This window comes from Podarcis vaucheri, assembly GCF_965113315.1.
Source record: "Podarcis vaucheri genome assembly, chromosome: 15".
Classification (NCBI taxonomy): Eukaryota; Metazoa; Chordata; class Lepidosauria; order Squamata; family Lacertidae; genus Podarcis; species Podarcis vaucheri.
In genome coordinates, this window is record NC_138753.1 from 13,174,706 (window position 1) to 13,189,207 (window position 14,502).

Below are 14,502 nucleotides of genomic sequence, written 5' to 3' on the forward strand. Positions count from 1 at the left end.
GAAGCTGCTCTGGGATCCAAACTTGGCTGAAAAGCGGGTTATTAAGCATAGCAAATCAGCCAATAAATAAAATCCACCTTGAGCAATAAGCTGTTGTTCGGTGGCTGTGGAAGACCAACCAGTCCCAGGATGGTTGCAAAATCCTGCCAAGCTGTGATCATTTTTTCCATCGGGCAAATGCCAACGACGTCTCTGTAATTATGCACCAGCAATTAAGCGGAGGCTTACACAAAACACAAGGTGTGAATAGTGAAAGATGAGATCTCCCCCTCCAGTTAACTCTTCTCAGAAGCTATAACCAATTCTCTTTGCTTGCCTTTGATATTTAATTAAGATTGCCCGAGATGCAATCCTGATGCAGAGTCCTAGGCGGGGTGAAAGTGCTCTTTGTGTTGCTCTTCCATGGATGGGGTAACACCAAGCATAGCTCTCTTGGTATGCATTGAGGGCAACGCCATTATCACCAAAGACAGCCACCAGCATCTTCAGGGCTGGAGTCAACGCAGGTCAGTGTGAAAGATGCAGGGCTCCGTTGACAGTGAAGTTAACTCTGTTCAAGGCAATGGAATACAACACAGCAACACTTCCCTTCAGGGCTTGCCCCTATGGGGCAGTTGCCAGGAAAGAAGGTCACTGCCGTCCACGCTTTCTAAGGCTCCACCTCTTCCAGATGTTTCCCCAGCAGTCTCAAACTGCATCTGCACACCGTTGGTCTCTCCTCTGCCCTCCTCGTTATTCTCTGAGTTCTTGGGGACTGGGGGGAGAGGAGCTTGTCTCAGCAGGAAAGGGAGATTCCCTGGGTTCTTCAGCAGCCTTTGGACCCTCCCCTCTGCTTCAGCCTCGGAGTCTGTCCCCGCTCATCCTGCTCACTAAGCCCTGCTGCCCCTTCAGCATCCAGCCCCTCTTCCCAATCTTCTCCCTCTGATCTCTCCTCACTGTCCCACCACCAATCCCCTGGCTCCTCTGGGGGTTCCCCTGCCGGTGCCTCCCACCATTCCTCTTCGTCCAGCCAGTGCCTGAGAAGCATAGACGTGGTTTGGTTCCATGGATCTCTCAAGGGACCGTGGTAGTTAAGATGCAACCTCCACACTCACCCACGTCACCTGATAGCTTTGAATATCAATAGTTGGAATATGGGTAGGACTTCCTGTCCTGCTCATGGGCTTCCTGAAAATATCAGGCTAGCCATTGAGAACAGGATGCCTGGCTGTCTAGACCCTTGGTCTGAACCCCCAGGATTCTCCTTAAGTTGGGAGCTGCCCATTAGATTTTGCAAGCACCAACACCTGAACTTTCAGATTCTGATTCAGGGAGGAGAGCAGTCTTTTGCTATCGAAAGCGGACTCTAAAAAAGAGGAGACAAACCCAACTTTTTTAAAATAAATAAATAAAAGTGTAACTTACAAACTACTTCTGGGGGAAAGCCACGAAATAAAACAAAACAAATGTGATGTCCCGTGATGAAAGAAGGTAACCAAACATTTTGAGTGAAGTCTTCACTCGGAGGGGAAGTCTCTGGGAACAAGAGACCACCTGTGGTTCTGAGGACTCCTGAGGCAGGAATGAGAACAGAAGAAGAGTTTGCTGGATCAGGCCAATAGCCCACTAGTCCAGCATCCTCGTCTCACAGTGACCAGTCAGATGCCTTGGGAAACCTTGCAAGCAGGACTCAAGTGCAAGACCGTTCTCTCCTCCTTTGGTTTCCAAAAACTGGAATTCAGATGCACTGCTGCCTCCAGCTGTGGAGACAGAGCAAAGTCATCCATAGACCTGCATGCATGCATTCTTCATATATGCTTGTGTTTGAGTGTGAGAGTGTGATAATGAATTAACTCCGGATTAGTGCTTGGTAGCCTATTGAGAAACCACCCTAGACAAAATGTACCGTTCATATCCATCGTATCTCCAAGGCTGCAGAGTTATTGGCCCCCTGCCTTCCCCCACGCTCCCACTAACCCTGCAGACATAAATGCCACCTTATCTCATGGCATAGTCTGCAGTGACGCCAGAGAACCTGAAAAAACCTGTCTGGCTCCCGTCGGAGACAGAGAAGTTGGAGCTCATTTGGCCTTGAGTTACCTGCCTGCTAGCGAATGGGCGTTGAGGGAAGTGAGGCTTTAATCATTTTTAAGCACCAGGCAGATCAGCCAACTACCAAACCACAACTCTGGAAAACCTGTTTGCTTCTTGTCAAGTTCCTCATCTCCACCCCCTCGCTGTATTCCCTTCCCGGCCCTCCTCCTTTTCATACGGCCTTCCCCTCGCCCCCTCCCCTTGGCCCCCGGCCCAGCCTTCACATCCTATCGTTGCACCCTGCAAACTGGCACTCGGAAGAGGAGACGCTGCTTTATTCCAAATCAAAGCATCGATCTAGCTCAAGGTTGTCTATGCTGAATGCCAACAGAACTCCAGGCACCCGGGCAGGAGCCGCGACTGAGCTGCAGTTGCCAGAGTGGTTTAATAATCAATCCCTCTTCGCAAGGAACTCTGGGAATTGTAGCTCTCTGAGGGGAACAGGGGTCGCCTCACACAACTCTCAGGACCCATAGAAAACCACAGCTCCCAGAATTCTTTGCAGGAAGGCATGGCTGCTTAAAGTGGTATCACAGTGCTTTCAGTATACGGTGTGAATGAGGCCCTAGTCCAGGGTTTCGCAAATAAATAAATAAAAGTTTATTGGGTTTCCCAAACTTTGGTCTCCAGCTGTTTTTGGACTACAACTACCATCATCCCTAGCAGGAGTGCCAACTTGGCCCCACAACTGTGGGTGCCCTGGTATCAAAATGTGTGAGTGCCTGGCCCCTTCATGGGGAATTTTGTGGGTACTCAGGCACCCAGGTCCCCAGGGAGTGGGCACCTATGACCCCTAGCTAGCAGGACCAGTGGTCAGGGATGATGGGAACTGAAATCCAAAAGCAGCTGGACTCCAGCTGTTTTTAGACTACAACTCCCATCATCCCTAGCTAGCAGGATCAATGGTCAGGGATGGTGGGAATTGCCGTTCCAAAACTGCTGCAGACCCAAGTTTGGGAAACCTTGCCTTGTGAGAAGCAGGATGTTGGAGTGGACGGGCCATTGGCTCGATCCGGCAGGGTTCGTCCAACCCCCTTACGGATTGCATTCATTATCGATTTACGCCCGCTGTCTGCCAACATCTCCACCAACTCCCCTCTGAGCATTGGACCAAAACATCGCTGAGAATGATTTGCGCTTATCCAAACATCCACTCATCAAAGGGTTTTACAAGGCTCTGCTTGGGCAGCTGCCCTGTTTTTCCATGTGGGTAACGCCTGGAAAAGACTCTGCAGGAACGGCACAATTCTTGAATAGCTCCCCTTGTTCTTCCCAAGCCTCCGGAGCGTCACGGCAAGTTGAAAGTGATGGCAGCATCATAAAATATGTACAGCAGCAACTGTAAAACCAACGATGGTGTAACCTTGTTGAGAGGACCTGCCTTTTCCAGGTTCTTGTGTGCACATGTGCCGGAAAGGATTTTTGTGCCGTGCTCAGGAGAATAGTACATTTTTCTTTGTTTGTTTGTATGTTTTAAAAAGTTGGAATCTAATCTGGCAGCCGACTAAATCAGAAATCCTGCACCTACAGCATCCTTGGCAAATGGCCACTCAAGACTCTTCCTCCAGCGAAAGCAGAGTCCAACACTACCTGAGGCAGCCTCTTCTGCTATCGCACATCTCTTCCCATTGTGAAGTTCCTCCTGAGGCTTCGCTGAAATCTTCTCCCATGCAAATTCCACCCACTGGCTCTAGTCTTGGAGCCTTCTGAAGCCACAGAGAGCAATTCTGCTCCATTGCCTGGGTGACAGCCCTTCAGTTATTTCAAGGCCGTTTTTGCACCTCGCCTTAATTTAAGCAAAACGGATGAATCCTCAGGGTTGCCAGGCCAGCAGCATCCCAGCTCCAGAGTCTTCAGGGCCCAAATTGAAGACATGGGGCGGCCCCTGGAGATTTCATGGAAGCAGGACCTGGAGACGGAGGTTAATTGGGAGAGGGGGTGAAGGAGGGCAGACTCCCACCCAGAGTTTCTCGGCTATAATTTGCAGCCAGCTCCTGGGAGGCTGAAGCTTGCAAGCTGCATGCACAGTCTTCTTAATATTTTTATATTCTCATTATTGTTGTTATTGTTGTTACTTCAGGTCAGCCTTGGAGGTCTGGCAACCCTACACTTCTGGCCTAGCTGCACTGTCATATCTACCAAGTGCCCCGGGGGGAAACAAGACATCGGGTGCGAGATTGCAGCAGCCATTTTCTGTGCCGCAATCTCAAACTGTGCTCTCAGTCTTGTGCAAAAACGTGTGTTTTGGGGGGCACAGCACAAGATCTTGCTCCAAAAAATAGCTTTTTTTCAGGGCAAAGGCAATATGTGGATCTTGTGACTCGCCCGGGAGCAAATCCCAGAGAGAATCCGGGGGGGGGGGGGGAGGCATGACTGTTTAAAGTAAGGTTGCCATATTTCAAAAAGTGACAATCAGGACACAAAGTTTTGCTTTTACCTGCAAAATCTCTCTCCCATTTTTTACTTATTTTTTTTAGGGAAATCACCTCAAAAACAAAACTTCCGATATGGGCTGCCATATGCCTGGGTTTTCCTGGACATTCTGACCTCTTTCTGAAACTTTTGCCCGGATGTCATTTTCGACGGCCAAATCCTGGCACTGTCAGCAACACCATGGTGCTTTAAATATAGATCTTAAAACCCAAGCAGATTGGCAAGAGGGGGGAGGCATTGTTTTGGATGTTTGGGGCCTAGGTAGTTCAGGGCCCCCAAAAGTCAATATTAACACCTTCCATTGGGGCCAGAAGATAATTTATTATCCTAATGCCGGTTAGTAGATCAGCTGCCATATTCTGCATGAACGGCTGTTTCTGTAGGCGGTGCCATACAGAGCACATCGCAGCAGCCTCGTCTGGAGATTTACCATCGCATGGATTGACATTTTCCCACCCCCCCAACTCTGAGCTTGGGTACCCAATAGATGTGCCATGTTTATTTAAAAGTGTCAGCCATCTTTGAAAGTGCCCATTGATCCAGTGTTTAGTTTCCGCATGCATAGCGCCCTACGCTGGTGATCACGTAGCAGAACAGAAGTGCGGGGATGGCGAATTAGCACCATAGATCAAACACCATGGCCAGCCTATCAGGTGCAAGCAATTGAGCAACACCAGCTTGAAGAGTTCCCCTGCTCCGAAGAATGAACCGCTGCCTCCCCCTGGTGGTGGAAGACTTAATTGCACCAAGGGATCGAATGGCATCAGCTTTCGCCATGGAGTTAAATCTATCGAGAGTGGAAGTAGTGCCCGTCGGATAGAGGACTCCTACATGCATGCATCTTGAGCGCAAAGACATCAGGTGGACACTGGGTTTACCTGGCCAGCCTATGCACAGTCCTAAGGCAATCTCCCCTTCCCATTTGCCTTATCTTGTAATCTGCGGCAAGCTCTATAACCTGTATGATTTGGCATTGGTGGTACAATTCAAACAAATTAAAAGCGCACAGGAGTGATGTGGGGGCTGATTAAAAGAGCACCCCACAACCAGGGATTGACGCCTGCTGGCCAGTGGCCAAATTGGATTATTATTACTCCCCAGGAGCAAGGCTGAGAAGCAAGAACCTTGAGCTCTGAAGTCTGCTCAATGTTGTGCCTGTCAAATGACTCACACATTTATAGCCTCAGACCAGATAGATAACCATGTCCTTAAGGGCAGATTTCCACCTTCCACAAATGTGTCCGATCCCATTTTAAAGCTCTCAAATTTGGTTACCATCGCTGCTGCCTGTGGGAGCAAGTTCAACATTTCTCTGTCCACTTTACCCATGCCGTATGTAGTTTTGTAAATTTCTATCCTCTCGTCTATCCTTACATGCCTTTTCTCTCTAAACTTAAAAAGTCCAGCCCCCCACACACCCCGGACGGCAAGCTTCATTCGCAGGGGAGTCAAGACAATCCGTTGATCATCTTGGTAAGCTAAAGATAAAGGGACCCCTGACCATTAGGTCCAGTCTTGGCTGACTCTGGGGTTGTGGCGCTCATCTCGCTTTATTGGCCGAGGGAGCCGGCGTACAGCTTCCGGGTCATGTGGCCAGCATGACTAAGCCGCTTCTGGCGAACCAGAGCAACACACGGAAACACCGTTTACCTTCCTGCTGGAGTGGTACCTATTTATCTACTTGCACTTTGACATGCTTTCAAACTGCTAGGTGGGCAGGAACAGGGACCGAGCAACGGGATTCAAATTGCCGAACGGGATTCGAATTGCCGACCTTCTGATCGGCAAGCCCTAGGCTCAGTGGTTTAACCCACAGTGCCACCCGCGTCCCTTTGATCGTCTTGGTAGCCTTAAATAAAATACCCAAGGCATATTCTCTCCCCACTCCCACCCTGATGCAGGGTGCTTTCAGCAGAGGAATTTGGTCTTGTCTTAAGTGACCCATAGGGGAAATTCTTTGCTATAACCAAGAAGTAGCATTAAGCTTTAAGCTGAAGCTAAGAAAAACCTATGCCCTGTCTAATACAGTGGTGCCCCGCAAGACGAATGCCTCGCAAGACGGAAAACTCACTAGACGAAAGAGTTTTCTTTTTTGGAGGTGCTTCGCAAAACGAATCTCCTATGGGCTTGCTTCGCAAGACGCAAATGTCTTGCGAGTTCCTGCGGGGTTTTTTTCCTCCCCCCCTTTTTCTAAGCCGCTAAGCCGCTTATCAGCTGATCCGATAAGCCACTAAAAGTGCTAAAAGCCGCTAATAGCGCTAATCCGTCAATGGGCTTGCTTCGCAAGATGAAAAAACTGCTAGACAAAGAGAATCACAGAACGGATTCTTTTCGTCTTGTGAGGCACCACTGCAATAATAATAATAATAATAATAATAATAATAATAATAATAATAATAATAATAATAATTTATTTATACTCCGCCCTCCCCAGCCAAGGCCGGGCTCAGGGCAGCTAACAAGCAATAATAAAAACAAGTTGAATGAATACAACTTAAAAACATCCTATTCTCAGCATCCTATTCTCACAGCGCCCGCAGGAAACTTGAGCAGGATCCAAGCATAAGAGCATCTCTCCCCTCCTGTAGTTTCCAGCGACTGGTACTCAAAGTGTTGCCGCCCCCAACTGTGGAGGCAGCCATCACGGCTAGCAGCCATCAAAAGCCTTCTCCTCCTCCATGAATTTGTCTAATCCCCTTTTGAAGTCATCTAGGTTGGTGGCCTCCTGTGGGAGCAAGTTCCACGGTTTAGCTGTGTGCTACGGAGCAAATGAAATCAGGAGCAACAGCTCTTCCAGCTGGCTTCCATGCGAGATGCTTCCCTCTCCCTCCCGCCCTGCCGCCAGTGCCCCCACCCACCCACCCCAAAAAAGTTCCTTGAAACCCAGGTCCTAGTCAAGGAAACAGGAGCCACGTCAAGTATTTTGGCACTCGCTGAGCAACACACCTATATTACCAGCTAATTATCTGATCAATCATGAGAGCTGTCAGATCTGTCTGAGATAAGAATGGCTGCCTGCCAAGGTACTGAATCCAGGACGACTGTTTGATGTTATCGTGCTACAATTAGGCTACAAGCACAGCTTCGTGATGGAGGCCAAGAGAAAGACGTTTAATGAAACGGGGGGGGGGGCTTCCTGGGCCCAGAAGCAGCCAGGATTGGTCAGATCAGCAGGAATAAAACACTCCACCTCTTTACCAAGGACAGTTCCTATTGTTATACACCACCCCAGTCTCTTAGTGGGGAGAGATTTCAGGGGTTCCAAGCGCTTAGCCAGGTTTGTTTTCCTTGGAATGATGATCAGCAGAGACTGTGGTGTCTTTAGTATAAATTAAAAAAATCCTTCCAGTAGCACCTTAAAGACCAACTAAGTTAGTTCTTTGGTATGAGCTTTCATGTGCATGCACACTTCTTCAGATACACTGAAACAGAAGTTGCCAGATCCTTCTATATAGTGAGAAGGTGGGGAGGGGTCTTTTTTTTCTTTTATAAAATATTTATTAGGAGTTTTTGAACAATATAACACCAAAATAACGACTGTAATAGGTCTTACAGGAAAAGGCAAGGGGTGAGAAGGTGAGAAATGGCTTAGTCGTGTATAATGAGATAAGAATCCAATGTCTCTGTTCAGACCAGGTCTACCCATGGTTTTAAGTTTGGTAATGAGTTGCAATTCAGCAGCTTCTCTTTCCAGTCTATTTCTGAAATTCCTTTGTAGTAAAACAGCTACTTTGAGATCTTGTATAGAATGTCCTGGGAGATTGAAGTGTTCTCCTACTGGTTTCTCTGTTTTCATTATACATGACTAAGCCATTTCTCACCTTCTCACCCCTTGCCTTTTCCTGTAAGACCTATTACAGTCGTTAAGAGTCGTCAACAGGCTCATCTCAGCTATCTGCCAATCTCCCATTCCCACCACCCTTCTGAGTAATACCCCTCCCCACCTTCTCACTATATATAAGGATCTGGCAACTTCTGTTTCAGTGTATCTGAAGAAGTGTGCATGCACACGAAAGCTCATACCAAGAACTAACTTAGTTGGTCTTTAAGGTGCTACTGGAAGGAATTTTTTAATTTTGACTATGGCAGACCAACACGGCTACCTATCTGTGTCTTTAGTATGTATGGTTTGATTTACACATATATGGAGCCTGAGCATAAGATGAAGGGGCTCACAGCATCAGCACCCCAACAGATCTTGCTTCTCCATTAGTCACAGCTTTGGATCCAGCACAGAGCAAGCAGGTCTCTGTGTCTCCAGCTCCCAGCCTGTTTCTAGCTCACTCTCTTACAAACACACTGTCATAGGGTGCCAACTCCTAGGGGCCCCAGATCACTTTGGGGGCCCCAATTTTATTTTTTGAGGGGACTGGGCTCCCCCCCCAATGGATGGGTGTTGCTACCTTCCTTTCTTTTCCACATTTGGACTTCATTTCCCAGCAGGCCCTGTAAAGGAACTTGAAAAATGGTTGCTGGGATTGGACAAAAACCTCTGGCATCATTTCTTACCACCCTTGCAATTGGAACTATAAGGGGTATGTGATCCTGAGACCTCCGGGTATACAGTGGTACTTCGGGTTAGACACTTCAGGTTACAGACGCTTCAGGTTACAGACTCCACTAACCCAGAAAAAGTACCTCGGGTAAAGAAATTTACTTCAGGATGAGAACAGAAATTGTGTGGTGGCAATGGGAGGCCCCATTAGCTAAAGTGGTACCTCAGGTAAAGAACAGTTTCACGTTACGAACAGACCTCCAGAACGAATTAAGTTCTTTTAAAAAAAAAAAATTATTGCAAGTTTTAAACAAAAAATCACCAAACATGTAATATACCATCACCAAGATATAACAAACAAAGAAGAAGAAAGAAAAGCAGAAAGATAAACATAGAATAAAAAAGTACAACAAAAACAACTATCCATAAGTCATATTTCCATAACCTTTGGACTTCCTCACATCTCCCTTTCCTGCGTTCCCAGTTATAAAATTATAATCAGCAATTTATTACCTTATTTCAATTCTTATTTTGTAGTTTTCAAATATTATGTCTCAGACTTTAAATATTTTTGTCAAATACTTAACTACTTAATTTAAACATAATATTGCTTCAAATTTCATCTTTTTCTTAAACATCACTTATTCTCATATATCTTTCAACTAAATTGCTGATGCCATGTTGTTTTCTATCCTGCATCTTCTTAGCATTCATACAACTTATAGTGTTTTTGTAGATAGTCCTTAAACCTTTTCCAGTCCTCTTCCATTGTCTCTTCTCCCAGGTCTCAGATTCTGCCAATCATTTCTGCCAATTCCATGTAGTCTATCAGTTGCGTCTGCCATTCTTCCAGCGTGGGCAAATCTTGGGTCTTCCAATGTTTTGCAATAAGTATTCTTGCTGCTGTTGTTGCATACATAAAAAAAGTTCGATCCTTCTTTAACACCCTCTGGCCAACAATGCCCAGGAGGAAGGAAGGAGGAATTAAGTTCTTAATCCGAGATACCACTCTACATAAATTCAATAAACAACAACAACATGTGTGCACAGGGATATCATCAGAGTGGGCAGAAGAAATCCCGGCACCGAAATGTTCCAAACCAAAAGAGGAAATTGAGATTTGCATTCTCTGGCTACTTCTGCAACGTGTGTGTGTGTGTGTGTGTTGGTTGCAAAGTCCATTGGCCACACGTGCTTTCAAGAGCAAGAGAAGCTCCCATTGTCAGTCCCAGCTGCAGGCGCCTCTCAACTAAATCCCTCCCAAACTAGCAACTGCAACTACAGAAGGTGCACTGTAACTGGAGTGGGAGAAGGGGAGGGACATTCTCCAGAGCTTTGTCATTTACAGTGGTACCTTGGCTCTCGAACATAATCCATTCCAGAAATCCGTTCCGAAATGTTCGAAAACCAAGGCACGGCTTCTGATTGGCACAAGTGCCCTGGAAACAATAGCCGACAGCAGCATCAGACATTCGGCTTCTCAAAAACATTAGAAAACCGGGACACTTACTTCCAGGTTTTCGCCATTCGGGAGCCAATTTGTTCGTCAACTAAGCCATTTGAATACCAAGGTTCCACTGTACTTTCAAGTTTCTTTTCTGCCGTCCCTTCTCCCTCCCATATCACTATCCTTGTCTGCCCCCACCCCCAATATTTTCTTCAGGTTGGTGCCTCTGCTCAGTATTGCTTTCGCACCTAATTGCTACAGGTGAGAGGGATGGAGGAAAGACCCAACCATTAGTGTCTCCAGTTTCTAACCTCCAATGAAGGAGAGCTCACCACTTTCCGTGAGAGTCCCTTCCACTGTCAAACCGCTGTTGCGGCCATATAGTTCTTCCCAGAATCTCCTCTCTTGCCATTTGGGCCCAACACACTGGAGCAATAGAAAACAAACTTGCTCCATCTTCCACATGACAACTCTTTAAGACAATTGAAGGTAGCCATTTGCACCGCTCCTCTGTTCAGAGCGGAGGGGAGGGAATTGGACAAATTCATGAAGGCCATCACCAGCTACTAGTCACAATGGCTTTCTTCTGCCTCCAGTTTCAGAGAACTTTAAACAGCAGTTGCAGAGAATCACAAGTCGGAAGAGTTGCACTCAGATCCTCTGGAGGGCTGTTTTTAACGATGAATACAAACTACGTACCCCACAAGTGTCCCAGAAAACATGGGACATCCTGTTTTTTCTCATGAGAGAATGGCGGCCATGTTGGACACCATGATCTCACTTATTTCGGGGCCTCGATCTTGTGCGGGGCACCAAAATAGATGTTTTGAGGTGCCATCCTTGAAAAAATGCTTTTTTGAGGGAGAATTGCACGAGATCATAGAGTCCAGAATGGCTGTCATGATTTTGCTCAAGAAACATGGGGCAATGGCGTCTCAGATTATGTCCCGGATTTTGCCGTTGATATCTTGGAGGGTTTGAAACTGCAAATCTTGATAGGCCTATATTCTTCTATCCAAACTTTTTCTGTAACTGCTATACTATATAATATTTTTTTAAAGTGTCTTTATTTCCATCAGTTAAATGATGGAGCATGCAGAGACCAAGGGTGGGTCGGTGTGCATTGGTATAGATTTAAACCTGTGCATTATATTTATTTCTTGTTCCTCACAGACACACCCCATTAGAAGTTAGATAAGAGAGAAAAAGAGAAGATTATCTGAGCCCTTGAGGGCTTATATTGGGGTGTATGAAAAAGAAGAAAGCTAAAGAAACTGTTATTTTCCCGCTGAATAAAAATGCCAGGTGTAACATTTCACTAATTACGGCACTGGTTTTTTACAGCAGGGATCTTAAAAGCTTTTTTTTATTTTTCCAGAAAGAGAAGAGGGGGGAAATCAAAGGGGAAAGATTGACAAAAACACAGAGGAGAAGGTATAAAACAAGATTTATATCTACATAATTTCCTGTAATTGCTGATAGAAGATGTTAATATTCCTTTTGATGCTCTGTACTTAACGCCTGGGGTCTTTGGCGTAACTGCCAGGAATGGCAAGGAGTCAATGGGGATTAAATCAGAGGTTCCTTGGCACAGTAGCCAAAAAACACACCAAAAAAACTTTAAAAACTTTAGGAATTGGTTGGAGGAGGAGTAAGAGATGTTTAACTCAAAGTCAGATTATGTCGTCATGCCCTACTTCCTCCCATCACCAGAAAAACTACAGAAGCATATTGAGTAAGACAAGAATCACATTCTGAATAAGAACATAAGAAGAATTGCTGGATCAAGCCAATGGCCCATATCGTCCTGTATCCTGTTCTTACAGTGACCAGTCCGGTGCCTCTAGGAAACCTGAGCTTTTCCCCAAAGTTTCCACATTGCATCCCCACTTCACATATCCAACACGCTGCAACCTGGCCTGATCCAACAAGCCACTACGGGTTGTGCTCTTTTCATGTTGTGAATGGGCCTCTGGAACAGATCCCGTTCGCAACCAGAGGTACCACTGTACTGTTACACACTGCCCCAGTCTCCAAGGTAAGACCCCAGAGGTTCCAGGCACTTACCCAGGGTTTAGTTTCCTTGGGATGAAGGTCAGTGGAGACTGTGGTATATGAAGGATATATGGCTTCATTTACACAAATCTACAACCTAAGCATAGGATGGAGGGGCTCACAGCATCAACACCCCAACAGATCTTGCTTCTCCATTAGTCACAGTTTTGGATCCAGCACAGAGCAAGCAGGTCTCTGTGTCTCCAGCTCCCAGGCTGCGTCCAGCTCAGCTTGCTAGCACACCACAGGCTATTGCTCTCCTTTCTAGCAGCTAGGTGTGAGGGTGGAGGAGAGGCCCGCCCATGAGCACAGAGGGCACCCTCACTTTGTTGCAACCTGGCTCGTTCTTTTGGGGTGCTGATGAGGACACTTGTGGCCAGCTCAGGTCGTCGCTGTGCAAAGAAAGTCCTCTGACCTGTTCAGCAACCTCCTCCTTTCTTAGATTCTAGCCCTCACTGGGTACCAGACCCTAAGAGTTAGAAGCAACTCAGGGCAGCATCCAGACTGACCCACAACGATATTATAGCAGCATGAAATCACAGCACAAAGCAAACAAGCCCTCCGGGGAGCAGGGCTGTGCTGATGACTAAGCTGCGAACGCCTTCCACACAAATTGACAGCCATGCAATAAAACCCAACCACAATGAACACGCTATATGCTTAGAATGATTAAGTATAAATTACGCACCGAAGCTTCCAAAATGAATCAGTGGAGAGAGAGAGATGGAGACCTGCATGTGGTTAGAGATGGGGAAGAAATTCAGCTCACTTTGCTTTCAATGGTGAATTCCTGCACTTTCAACAACAACAACAACAACAACAACAACAACAACAACAACAACCATTTATTATTTGTACCCCGCCCATCTGGCTGGGTTTCCCCAGCCACTCTGGGCGGCTCCCAATCGAATATTAAAAACACAATACAGCATTAAACAATAGAATTGAAACAGATCCCACCTTTGAAATCCAGACTTTCTTGAATTTTGCAATGCAGTTCTACAGCTGAGTAATGTGCACACTAATGATGTAAGGTGAGCACAGCGATATTGGTGAAAACAACATGCCAAATGCCATTATATCAAGGGAAACTGCCTTGCAAAAACTGCTTTGCGTCTGGCAAAATTGCATCTAAACGTATGTATTCACACCAAAATGATGAAGGGAGACTTTAAGAAAATAATAATACAACTGCATCTTATGCGGTGGTTTGGTTCCAAGGGATCCACATATACTCAAAAATGTGTATACTCAAACCCTTGGAACTGCCCCCCCCCCAACAAGCAACCTAGGACTTCTGGAGCATGGAGAGAGCTTTGCTTCCCAAGTATGGCAGAGAGCTTAAAAGCTCTTTTTTGGAAGGTTTATCCATTCCCCTCACAGAGCTACAATTCCAGAGAGGTTCAACAAACAATCCCTCTTTCCCATCGAACTCTGGCAATTGTAGCTCTGCTTGGGAGATATAGGGGTATCTTAAGAATTCTCAGCACCCTTAAGAAATGTATTCCTGTTGCGCTTTATGATTTTCCTGATACTGTAAGTGAGCCGGAACTGGTCTGTGACCATAATAATAAAATTCAATTCAATTCAAACACCCCAGGATTCTTTGGGGGAAGCAGTTAAAAATGTTTAAAGTGGCACAGCACTGCTTAAAATATATGGTTCAGATGTGGTCCAGATCTTTCCAGGCATTTTTCGGTGACATGGTGTTTCTATAGTGAAACTTTCACCGACTTGCAGTGACACACAAATATTTAAAGTGTGCCATTATATGAAAGACCTTTCCATTCTTTCTATTCCCGAGTCAAATATTCCACGCTAAAACATTCGCACCCACAACACGAGGAGGGTGGCAAGGCAAAATGTTCAGGCTTTTAACTCCTTTCATAATTAAGGGCCATTTTAAATCCCCGGTGTTTTTAGTAATGGCTTATTTTAGGCGTGTTGTGCCAATGAATGGTTGTGGGGATGTATTATTCACCGAGCCCATGTCTAGTAA